The following is a 13,467-nucleotide window of genomic DNA, read 5'->3' as shown; positions in this document are numbered from 1 at the left end:
GGCCAGGTTGGAGCTGCACAGTGCCATTGAGCCCTATGGGAGACTTTCCTTTGGCCAGGTTGGAGCTGCAGAGTGCCATTGAGCCCTATGGGAGACTTTCCTTCGGCCGGGTTGGAGCTGCAGAGTGCCATTGAGCCCTATGGGAGACTTTCCTTGGGCCAGGTTGGAGCTGCAGAGTGCCATTGAGCCCTATGGGAGACTTTCCTTGGGCCAGGTTGGAGCTGCAGAGTGCCATTGAGCCCTATGGGAGATTTTCCTTGGGCCAGGTTGGAGCTGCAGAGTGCCATTGAGCCCTATGGGAGACTTTCCTTGGGCCGGGTTGGAGCTGCAGAGTGCCATTGAGCCCTATGGGAGACTTTCCTTGGGCCGGGTTGGAGCTGCAGAGTGCTATTGGGTCCTATGGGAGGCTACCAAAGTCATGCATAGAAGGATCAAAGTTGGAAAATTTTCCCACCTTTTACGATCGTTCGATGTGAAAATTTTGTGACTTTCGGATCGCCAATAAAACATTACCGTGATTTTTTTCTAAGCATTTTTGTGATTATCAGAAATTATCGTATATAATCCAATTTTTTCCCATTTCAGGATTTGAACTCGTGTTTTGATGAATGTGCCCCAGAGTGTAGGAAGAAACCCACACAGACACAGGAAGAACATAAAAGCGGCCCTTTTCCTGTTTATCCAAAAGGCTGTCCCTGAGTAAGTGCCCTGTAATCAAAAACACTGGAGTTCCATTCAATCAAATGTTCCCACGTCCAATTAAATTAGAAGGATTTGTAGGTTTTCTCAGATCAACTGAGCATGTTATGTATTATAGCAGCTCATTTGTTGCAACCTCAACACCTATTACAAATATATTTAAATTTGAGCCACTTTGAATCTTGGTATTAACTAAAAAAATACATGTAAGTAATATTTGTATTTGGCTCAGAGAGTAGCACTTCTGCCTTGCAGGCCTGGGGTCCTGAGTTCAGTCCTGGCCAGGGCAATATTTTCAAGGAGTGTGTATGTTCTTCTTGTGCCTGTGTTGCTTTCCTTTGGGTAATCCTTTTGAATTTTTCCCACACTCCAAAAACATACAGGCAGGTAAACTGGCTTCTGGTTAAATTTACCATAGTGTGTGTGAATGTGATAGGGACCTGAGATTGTAAGCTCCTCCGGGGCAGGGGATGATGAATAATCTTTGTAAAGTGCTGCAGAAATGTGTTGGTGCTAAACAAATAACAGGAAATAAATACAGTATGTACATAGGTAATTTAAGTTTATAGTTTACTGTAAACAGTTTAAAGATGGATATTTGTTACTGTAACATAAAAACTACTGCTTAGGGCTGATTTATTATAATAAGTTGGAAATTGTGAAAATCTTAGGCTAATTCAGGCTAAAAAGGGTGTTTATCTCACAGATCCATATTTTTATAATAATTAGCATTTTTTCACCATTTTCTCACTAATTATTTTTATCTACAACATTTGAAAGCTCAGAGGTGCTTAGACCAATTATCTTCAATGGGGAACAACAGCATTTCTTTATGGCAGGATTTTTATAAGATGACTTCTAGAATTCTGGTTTAGAAGATCCATTTAATAGACGTCTACGGAAAAGTCATGCAACTGGAGGAAATTTTGTGCTTAAGCCAATTGATGTGAGAAATAATAAATGGGAGAATAAGTGCTCTAGCAAAAAAAAAAAAAAACAGAAAAAAGATTGTATGAAAATTGTACAAAAGATTTGTATAAATGTGTTCTTTAGACAAGTCAGGTGCTGTTAATATGTTGTCATTTAATAATTATGTTATAATTTCCAATCATCTGTATAGCAATTTTCTCTCTAAATTTGGAAATAAACAAATCCAAAAACCCCCCAAAAAACTAGAAGAATCATCTGATTCCTCAAAAGATAAACAGACATTTTATTATCAAACCATTTTTCTCCTTCTTTTCAGTTGTAATGAGAGTAACTGTGTTTTCTAAAGCTGTTTGAATGGGGTTATGTTCCCATAGCACAACCTTGCACAAGCTTTTCTGAGAATGTTAATCTTAAAAATTGTTATTATTTGACAAAAAAGCAATGTTTCCTTCCTGACCTAGTCCCATTCAATTCCAGCAATGCCAGTGGTGGTAGCAGTGCTGACACATGGGGTAATATGTGTGAAGCAGAACCAGCTGCTTCAATACAAAGCTTTTATGCTCACACTCTGATTTCAAGGCATACATTTTTCTAAAGTATTTGGTCAAATTTCTTTTTTTCTAAACACTGTAAAATTGTCGTACATTGCGCTTTGATTTATTATTTTATAGACTCAAAGCACAGATTTAATAGAGCTTAGGAAAAAAAATCAGTTTTAACATTCACTGAAGCAAGTGCAGCGGAGGGTTCGCTTGTTCCCTTGTTATCTACAGTAAATGCACAAAACAGTACTGAAAAGGTAGGCAGCACTTTGAAGTATCACTCCAATTATAGGATTTAACCTGAAAGGTCACAGTTTGATTATTTAAACAATGGCAGTGTAATTGTGTCTCAATTCTGGGCTTTCTGCAGTTACTAAGCATTTAGCAGTCACGGAGGAAGAAATTTCAGAAGGCTGCTTAGATGGCATTGACCTGTGTTTGATCGGGTTAGACAGCATTCAGCTGATCTCTTTATAGTTTCTGAATTATTCAGCTCTCCATAATATAATTTGATGGCATAATCAAAAGATTTCTCAAGTACATTTCATGTTTTCAACCATATTGAAAAATCACATTTCTAGTCATATAACAGATCAGCTGTGGCCTTATCCACACAGTGCTGAAATGTATTTGCATCCTTCCTATCTTTGCAAAACTTAAAACAAATCTAAAAAAAAGAGATCTAAATTGTTGTAAAATCCACACGTCTCTTTATTCAGGGGTGTTACTGTGTCATTATTGATGTCTGAAAGCTGAAATGGTCCAATCTACCCTGCTGGTTAAACTGCCTAATTCTATTACATTACATGTTTCTCAGAAAGTACATCTGCTTGCTGAAAATGTAAATGATTCTTTTTATACCACATTGCAGTCTTTGTCATTATTTGTGAGTTCAATAATATCCTGTCTTCCTCCAAAACCCATAAAATTTGCAATAGAAAAAAAAATAATTTTTGCATGCAATAATTACCATACTGGCGAAAAAATAAATAAAGCCTTGATGTGGCATCAAGTAAGGTGTGCAATGATTTCTTGGTTTGTTAGAAGCTTAATCTGCAGTTTAAATACTCAAATAATATTCATTACTGGAGACTTCAAAACTATCCACAAATGACCTGTAATGCTAGTGCACCATTTTTGTTTAGAGTCTAGATTCTTTTCACTCATTTATACATAAAATAAACACATTGCACTTAAAACTTGACTTAAAACTTGAAATTTGTAGTATATAGAAAAACAATATCATGACATTAGAAATCATGATATAAATCAAACTGAAACTCTGTTTTTTTCATGATAATGTTGGCAATGTTACCCACGATGGGGTGGCAAAATTGTACGTAGGCTTCATGATTTATAAGTCAAATTTTATAGCCTCCCTACATTGAATTCAGTTACTAGGCTTACTTATATATTAGTAAGAGCTACACGTTCAGAATCCAAGAATATCCACCAAATGGAATTTAGTTTGGCAAATAACAAGGGGGGACTGTGACCAGTTTATGTTCAAGCCAGAATCAGAAATAACGACATATTATTTTAACCAAACTGTCCAACCATCTATCAGTTATGTGGGAATGCTAAAACCTTTTGAGAAATCAAAGTCTAATATTTTTGAAGATCATAGCTGAAAAGGATTATTTTGTCAGGCTGGTGAGCCCCATCAGTAGTGCAGAAAGAGCAAAGCCTCATACTCCTCATGTTGACTGATTGGTGCACTGTTACTGTCCATGTAGGTAGTTAATTGTGTACAACCAGAATCCTGATATGATTGTTATATGGTGGACCCATGTGTAGGTTAAAAATATGACATTCTTCAAATATAGACATAATTACTAAGCTGTGAGGTAGTCCTTATAAATTTATTACATGTAGACACAATAAAGGTACCTAAAACATGAACGAGTTCAACCAGTGAAAAGGTAATGTTTTTTTCTTGTGAAACAGGCGAATGTGATATATATGCATATTACTCAAACTTCCTACTCATATAAGGCATTGGATTTCAGTCCCTGTTATTCCCAGTTAGGTATCTAACTATACAGGATAATTGTGTACAATGGTAGGCTACACTGCCATCTAGGGCTATTGAGAAACTCCCATTCTTTATATATGCAATTCAGTTTGTTTATTGCTTGCCTTGTCTTTCCAAACAAACTTAATGCAAATAATAAATATTCATATGGTAGGGACATACATTACATTATGCTTTAACTTTGTCAACATGATGCTACATAACCAGATTGGGAATGGAAAAACATTTTCTGTTAATTTATAGACATATGAGATAAAAAGTAAGGCTAATGGCACAAGGGGAATTTTATCACCCACAGTGAAATCTGCATGACAGCAACCTCCCCAAATGCTTTCCCACTGGCAATAAAGTAAATCACTGATGGAAAAACATACGCGGCTCTTTGTTTTTCAAAGTTGCCTGAAATTTACTCTTTAGGTGATTTACATTATTGCCAGCGGGAAAGCATTTGAAGGAGACAATTCACGCATGGTGCCATTTGGAGTAGACTATTCGCCTGCGATTGTGAAGATGCTGCTGGGCCCTGTACTTACTGACCTGGAGGTACTACCGATGGCAGGCATTATGTACAGGGCTGCGATGCACCTGTAGCAATTCACCTTGCTACTATCTAATCCCCTACAACAAGCCTTAGGTAACCAGGCTGGCCACTTTAGCCCCCCCCCCCCACATGTGCATGTGAAAGAGCTGGCATGGCTAAGAGAGTGCAAACTAGGGGTAGGCAAGTACCTCTTCTACTTACCCCTAACCCTACCCCTAGTCTATACCCTCTTAGCCACGCCAGCCCTTCTTACCACATTAAGTGGCCCACTTTTACTACCCTTCGTGCTCTAGCACTTGTATTAGGAGATTTTGTTAATGGCCACTTATAGCTTTAATAAAAAGGCATGATACATAATGCACTCCCACTATATCTGTCTGAAGCAAAGGGTAGAGGAAAATAGCTACTGAAGCAAGGACATAAATAGAAACATGTACATAATGAAAGCTACGGAGGTTATTTCTTTTATGCTGCCACCTCCATCCCCATATCTACACACAGATTATGGCATGTTCCGTTCTCTTTGTGAAAATATTTGTAGACTTAATCTCAGTTTCTTGAGTTCTGCAATTATATTGTTTGTTTTTCTTCTCACGTCCCCCAGAAACTCTTACAGCTAAATACATATACACAATATTTGGGCCAGAAAGAAAGACTGATGTTTTCATAAGCAGATATTAAGCGCTGTAGGTATTGGTTTTCATGACACAACCTTTTAAGAAATTGGGAAAGAGCATAACCCATTGCTTTTTATTTAGCAATACATTGTTCATAATACTTAAAAACTGATGTAATAGTAAAATAGGCCTGAATAATAGATTGATGCTTTGACCAGAAAATGTTTGCTTACTCACATAAAGTAATTTGCCTCTTAGCACAGCTGGGTCCCCCTTTTCAAACTGTTTTATTTTTTATGAAGCAAAAAGAAACATTATTTGTGTAAACCAATGTTTTCATTTAAGTGAACACAAGTCAGTGGCCTGGAATACTAATGGTTACCTTTAATGTATTTCTAAATTTGCGCATTTTCCGTCCATCTAAATCTGAGAACTGAAGCATTAAAAGAAAGTTAAAACAATACACCAGACTGTTAGGAGACCTAATTTGTGCATCTAAATATACCACAACAATCCAACTTCATCTAAAACATGTACACGATAATATAAATAGTAAAATCAAACTCTAGAATGCTACAAGTGGTATTTTGTCTCCACTACTTAAATCAAAAAAGGTTATTACAAAAAAGTCAAGGAACTGTTGTGAATTGCTTCTCATTATAGTCATTTATAGTCATAGTTTGTGTGGTGGTTCCATTGAGTAGAATAAGAAGTGACTGAATTATTCTTTACTGTGGAACATACTGGGTTCAGCTTTTGCTCACTTGCTCATCATCCACTGTCATACACAAATCTTTGTGCCTTTGGAGTAAGGTGTAAAGATTTGCAAGATTTGCAAAAAAGACCAAACTCCAGGAGGTTCATTCTTTGTTCTTTTCCCACTATCTGTCTATAATACCCTTTAATGTACTTGTAAAGAGCGCCCTTTCTCCAGAGAAAACAACCACAACCATGACAGTCTACGTTCATAATTTAAATCTTCCATCCCCTCTTCAAGTTTAGTTGCATGTCTTTGCACTCTCTCCTGCTCATTGATATCTTTAGTATCCATAGACCCTGAATGAGTATAGTTACACAGCTTATTAGCCGCTAAAATCGTCTTTTTCTCAATAGGCTGCCCATTCCCACCCATTTACTCTATCAAATTACCCCCCACTTTTACTGCCCATACTCTGGGGTTGATTCACCAAAGGTCGATAAGCGTTATTGCATGTTTTTTTGCGCTAAAATTGACACGATAAATAACGACTGATTCGTCAAAGTAATTTCACATGCGTTAATTCTCACATAGAAATAGTACTAACGCATGATTCACAAAGAAAATTGTGGTTGGTGAGCTTTTGGCAACACAACATGGACTTTGCAGTGGGATTTTTTCAAGTATGTGTTGGCCCTGTGTTGATGCAGCCTCCAGTTTTCAGGGAAAAGGTCATTTTCAGCAAAGTAGTTTTACGAATGTAATGGTTACATGTGTTAAACCGTGTGCTAATATAGCAAGCAGTGAAATATATCACATGGAGCGGGAATTAACGCACGCGCGGAAAATAACGCAAGAAAAACGCTCATTGCAACTTAAATAACACAAAGAACATCACATCTAAATTTTGACGCCTGTCCTTTTAGTGAATCGTGAGTTAAGTCACAAAAAATAAGAAGCGAAAAAATTTTTAACGCATGCTATAAATAGCGCTCGTTTTAACACACTTTAGTGAATCAGCCCCTCTGTGTATCAGAATTAGGGTGACATGGTAAATTAATGGCTTTTTGCAACTTTGTTTGGCATCCTGCACCTAGGAAATGAGACCTAGAGTCATCATAATTGATTTTTTGTGAGAAAAGCAGATATTTTGGTTAGTGATTCAGACACTTTTCTAGATAAAAGTGCAACATAACATCTAATTAATACAATGTAACATATCCCTTCGGTTTTGGCAATTAATTAACCACCCATGTGTAAGTTCTGTGGGGCAGGGACCTCCTTCCTTTTGTCTCTTTGACAAAAATACTATAACTAGTGATGAGCAAAATTTTTTGGCAGACTTGAGGTGAATATCCGCATTTTGCCATTGGAGGATTTTTATCTAAAATGGTTGCCAAAATTTGCTGAGGAAAAATTTGCCACGTAACTAAGACTTGCCAAAAATAAGGCTCACAACAATTTTTTTTGCCACGCATTATTTTTGCCGCTTTGCGAGTCTTTTCAGAGATTCACAAATTTTCCGGTTAAGCGAAATGGGGCAGATTCGCTCATCACTAGCTCATCTCTAGCTCTGATTACCAAACCATATAACTTCATTTACCAGTAAAGGTATAGGACCCGTTATCCAGAATGCTCGGGACCAAGGGTATTCCGGATAAGGAGTCTTTCTGTAATTTGGATCTCCATACCTTAAGTCTACTAAACAAAAACCCATAAAAAAAACCAATAAAATAAATTAATAAATAAATTAAACCTAATAGGATTGTTTTGCCCCAATATGGAGTAATTATATCTTAGTTGGGATCAGTTACAAGGTACTGTTTTATTATTACAAGGAAAAAGAAAATCAGTTTTAAAATTCTGAATAATTTGATTAAAATGGAGTCTATGGGAGACGGGCTTTCCGTAATTCGGAGCTTTCTGGATAATGGGTTTCCGGATGAGGGATCACATACCTGTTTTCTTTGAGGTCTGGCATGGTGTTGAGAGATTGTAAATTTCAAAAATTATGTTCTCAGCTTGAAAACTATAGGAACGTTTAAGATAAGTGGTAGAAAAGCTTTTTAAGAAATACTTTTGAAATTACAATGCTATGAGTTTGTGCCAGCATGGTTTAATACACAGCAGAGTTTGCCAGACAAATGTAATTGCTTCTATGAGCATAAACATAGAGATTGGGATGGTAGTGAATGTAATTTATTTAGATTTTGCAAAAAGCATTTGATAAAAATACCACACAGAAGGTTACAGATTACATTACAGAATCCTGGCCTGGAACATAATATTTGTACTTGAGAACTGACTAAAGGATAGATTACAAAGAGTTATGGTGGTAAATGGGGCATTTTCTAATTGGACTAGCAATGTTTGCGGAGTATAGCAGGGGTCTGTCTTTGGCACTTTGCTTTTCAATTTGTTTATTAATGACCTTGAGCATTGTAATAACTATTTTTTATAGGATGCTGCCACATTGGAGAATAATGAAACTAAGATGGAGAAATGTAGTATGTAACCATTAGTAGATGACCCTTTATGTATTTAGAATGTAACAGTACTTTGTATTTTTTTGTATTTTACTATTGTATTGACCTATGTCTGTTCTGTCTGGTCTATTTATTTATTTTTCTACTGCACAGGGCTGCGTGCACACAAGTAGTGCTACATAAATAAGAAATTATATACATACATTAGCACAGTGTATGCTAGTTTTATTCTCTGGCCACCCATAGAAATGGCTATTGTCGAAAGTTACAGATAAGTATGCTGAAAGACACTGATTCATTAATACCCATTTGTGCAAGTATGCGCAAAGTTTGTAACCCACCCAATTCAGAAATTAAAAAGTGACTTCAAACTTCTCATTGGTTGCTATGAATAACAACACTGGGGCAATGTTTATGCATAACCCTATTGGTTTCACAACATTTTCATTCATCATCAAGATTTTTCCTTTTTTATCTTTTTCTGTCATTTATAGCAATATAGACCAATACTTCATATTAAAATGAAGTATGTATAATATTTAGCTCTTTCCAAATACAATAGCCACAAAACAGTGTATATCACATTGCCTTTAATGATGGAATATTGACTAGCACCTTTATAGAGCATATTGAAACTATATTTAGGTCCCTACCATTTGCCCCTTCTGATAGTTCATACCAAAATATCAGTCAGTTCCTGGAATATCTGTGCTTCTTCCTGGATCCATGTTGGCGCTTCCCTGCTGTGCATAAAAGGGAAAGGAAGCAAAATCTGTGCCTATAGGACTCATTGTAAGAAGGTGGTAAAAGACAATAACAGCATTGCATTATTCTCAAGGTAACATTTAACAATTTACTAGATCACCTGGCAGTAAATTAAGATAGAAATTTTCAAATTGCACAAGTGATTACAATGTCAGCTGAAAGACGGGAGGTGGAAATATTACCGCGATTTTGCGATTTCATTTCACGTTAGATTGCAGGGCCTTATTTCTCATACATTTCTAGTTAGAGTTGGAGTCTATATGATGATTCTACTGCAGATATTATGTTAAACTGTGGTGTATTCCCGTCTGAAATCCCTATTGACAAAGACTAAATAATTATACGTTAGTATATTTTGTGCTATTTTGCATGTATTAATAGTTACTTTTATAATACAATCTGAATATGTTTATGTGTAGGACATAATGAGTTTTCATTGTGCACAAATGGGAAAAACAATCTTTGCATGAGAGAGAATTAGGAAAACCATATTGTTTTTGCATTTTATTCTTCTGAAAAATCTAACGCTTTGCCATCTGCTTTACTTTCGATAAGGCCTGGGTTATAACCTCACAGCACGTTGTTATGCTACCCATAATCTTTCACATGAACACCGTGCTTCAACACCCCTGCTTTAAGACAAGACATATCTGAGAACTCACAATTGATATATCAGTCACAGCATAAAAAGCTACCGTTCCTATAGGCCAACTGTTTAGCTGAGTGCAACATAAACTCTCCTCCTGTGTCTCATTTCATCACATTGTTCCACATAGTGATGTTTCAATGTGAAATGAACTTTATTCATGCTGTGCTTCTGAGTAGAAAAGAGACAGAAGAACATGTATGATAAATGGTGAGAATTGCCAGAGAAATTTAGTAAAGCTATAAAATTTAGAAGCATTTCCTCTGCTTAAATAATTTAGTATGTAACAGTGGCCTTTAATTTTTTATAACTAAATACAATGTATTTATTTGCAGAAACTTAAAGGTACATGGAACATGAATAAATGTATTTCTTGTAATAACTATGGCTCCATTTATACTTGGCAGGAGTCAAATGCTCTGCGTTAGAGGGAAATTAATTTCTGGGTCACTGATTTCCAGCCTAAACGTTGATCAGATAACCCCATTTATCTCTAGTCGCACTGCTATTTGGTTTATTATAAATGTCTTTGAAGACATAATAAATATTTTCCTATATAACAAATGCATCTATTTAAACAGAAGGAACTGGATAGAAACAAACCTGTATTTTTGTACAGTAACTCCATTTATGCATTAATGTTGGCACCTATATTAATAAATGTGCAGTTCTTTTATGATAGTATTATCTGTCATATTGGCATACATTGTTCTATGTTCAGAACTGAAGCAAATTTGTGTTCCATTCTTATGTCTTAAACTGTAAACGGCTTTACCCAGACTACTATTACAGCAGCTATGATGACTTTATTGTATTATTAGAGCAGGTAAGTATTATATAGATATTGCAGTTCCAGAATATTGTTTGCCCGCATTAAGTGTGACTTGCAAATTACTCATTATGCCTCTGCTAAAGAAACACAATTTGAATAAACAACTGACATTTTTAATTGTTCACCAATGATCTACATTGTTATGATTCCTTAAAAGCTAAAGCTGAGCAGATCTATAGGATGCAGATTGGCCAATGGAGTCGAAAATGTCAACAGCCAAAATATAAATATGTATCACCAGCTTAACTCTAAAGCAAAGACTGCATGGTATTAACTAGAGGGTTCTGTATCACATTCTGTGCATCCCATTGCATGTGCTGCATGATGTTAAAGCTATGGGGATGCCAATGTATCACCTACCTTCTGGTCCCCTTTGTATGCAGTGCAGCTGAAGGCAGGCAGGGCTACATACAGAGTGAGGAACTTAAATTATAATATTTTGCAGATTTTCACCAAAAAGAATAGTGATAGATGATACAATGAAGAGGAGCAAGTTTAAAGAGCTGCCAGGGGACTACTGTAGCTTAAATAATCAGACACCCCAAACTGACAACATTGAAGTGCAACCTCCATGGTCTGCATATCACACAACACTGCAAAGAGATATGCCTGTAAGCACGTCATTGCTCTAAAATGGCTATAGGAACTATAGCATCAACTTTTACATCACAGACATCAGTCTGTGTTGACAATAGCCATCAGTTCCTTCTTAAACCAATCTTAGGTAACCTCAGGGACTCTGAACAAAGTATGGATAATGTATTTGGTGAACTCTGTTCCTCCCAATAGTTTTCTGCCTAATATCTAGACTAAAAGTGTAAGCAGAGTTCCATGATCAGCATAACTCAATTTTATAGATGTTTATATGAGTAAAAGCATTGCACCAACGTCTAGCAGATGGATCGCCAGTCACAAGACACTCTGTTTTCATCCTTAGTATACTTGGTTTGCAAGTGGCTGGTGAAGTGTATTAATAAAATATACCAGGTCATCATTTAAAATGAAAAAAACAGGGCATTTTGGCATCATAGCTTTTAAGCAAGAAAATAATGGGTTACAACAGCATTACTACAGTAGCAGTATAGCTTCTAAACCACTCAAAAAACACTATCCACTAACAGCTACAACCACCAACACATTATTTTGCTACCCTTTGGATATGTACTTATTAAGAAGAGAGTAAGCTGGCAGAAGTTAACATAAGGTGTATTAACCCTGGCAGGTTAAGAGACCCCCAGCATTGACATTATTGAACAAGACATTGGATGATAGCACTTGGCAAAGAAAGGCCAGTAGACCATGGTACTATTTCCCACAGCATATAACCTCAAAGGTGGTATTGAGCATTTTTGGTTGGAATTTTGGGGTTATGTAATAAAAGGCACTAAGTTTGCCCAGGAGCAGTAACCCATAGCAACCAATCAGCAGGTAGAATTTACTGGTCACCTGTTTGAAAGCAAACATCTTATTGGTTGCTATGGTTTACTGCTACTGGGCAAACTTAGTGCCTTTTATTACATATGGGGGCTAGTTTCACATTGATATATGATATACTGTAAGAATACCTCCAAGAGTTATGTAGGTATGCGTGTAATAATAAAAGCGGCCTCAGTGTAGTTTCCTGTCTGTAACGTGTATCTCTTACTTTACCTACTGGCATGGGCATATCCATGCAAATGCAAATTTAAAATTGCTATGCACATATCACTAGTGATGTCACTGATGATGTCACCCAGGGCATTTCAGAGCCAAATGTGTACACTGGTATATAAGTTATGGTGGAGGAGGAGACTCTGCTTGTGTGTCATGTGAAAGGCCCCCTAGTGGGACTAAACCATTAACAAATAAGGTCTTTTTTTTTTTTACTGCATTATGAAGTCCCTGAGTATGTCTGTATGCTCTGTTCTGTTATGTGATGTCAACTGTACATTTGAGTGCACCACCTATTAGACTGTGTGTATATGTATATATATATAATGTTCCAGTAAAAGACCTTCTCCGTGAGTTGTACCCAGGGAGTGTAGCAGCTTGCCAAGTGAGTATACTCACGCTGGAATTTGTGTTATTTTGTGTTGTCTGACTCAACTTCTAAGCAAAAATGTCCCATAATAAATGTGTTTATTTCTCTCCGCAGGTGCCGGATCACATCATTCTTCTCCCTTCACTCGAGGGCCGGCATGGATCCCAGGAATCCTAATACTGACCTTTAAATGACCTGACGTGGAATATGAAGATTTGCAGTTTCCTGTGAAATGTACTTAGCATGGCAAATTATGAATCAGATTACTTTCTATTGCTGTTAACTTTTAGCTTAATAAACTCCATTTAATGCAAATTCAATTGTATTATTAAGCACAGGATTTGTATGTTTGTTTACATACACAAAATAATCACATTATTTGCAAGAATAGGCTGCCTGCTGAATTAGCCTTAGTGCCAGGGTTCCTTGATGTTCTACCAAAAGAATATTTACTCTCCGCAGTCTAGTATCTTGCTTCTTTTGGTTTTGTTTTGTTTTTCTTTTTAAAGTAAATACCTGCCTTTTTATTGATCTTTATTAAAGGGCCAATACTCTGTAACATTTCTGAATTGTGCTTAGTACAAAGAAAGTTTATGTTGTGTCAGGGGTTAGGTAGCGGGGACCAGCTCTCTGGGAGAGAGTCTGAGAGAGTCTCAT

General features: G+C 36.6%; 1 long non-coding RNA gene across 1 annotated transcript; it reads left to right on the top strand.

The window, feature by feature from the left end:
* Window positions 1–592: 592 nt before the first annotated feature.
* Window positions 593–13,125, top strand: LOC116410943. Its single transcript, XR_004222773.1, has 2 exons — window positions 593–699; window positions 12,925–13,125. It is a non-coding gene; the product is annotated as an uncharacterized LOC116410943 (long non-coding RNA).
* The last annotated feature ends 342 nt before the right edge of the window (window positions 13,126–13,467 follow it).

The sequence above is a fragment of the Xenopus tropicalis genome, chromosome 5 (genome assembly GCF_000004195.4).
Source record: "Xenopus tropicalis strain Nigerian chromosome 5, UCB_Xtro_10.0, whole genome shotgun sequence".
Lineage (NCBI taxonomy): Eukaryota > Metazoa > Chordata > Amphibia > Anura > Pipidae > Xenopus > Xenopus tropicalis.
Note: the sequence above shows the minus strand (reverse complement) of the source record. Positions and strands in the feature narration are given on the sequence as shown.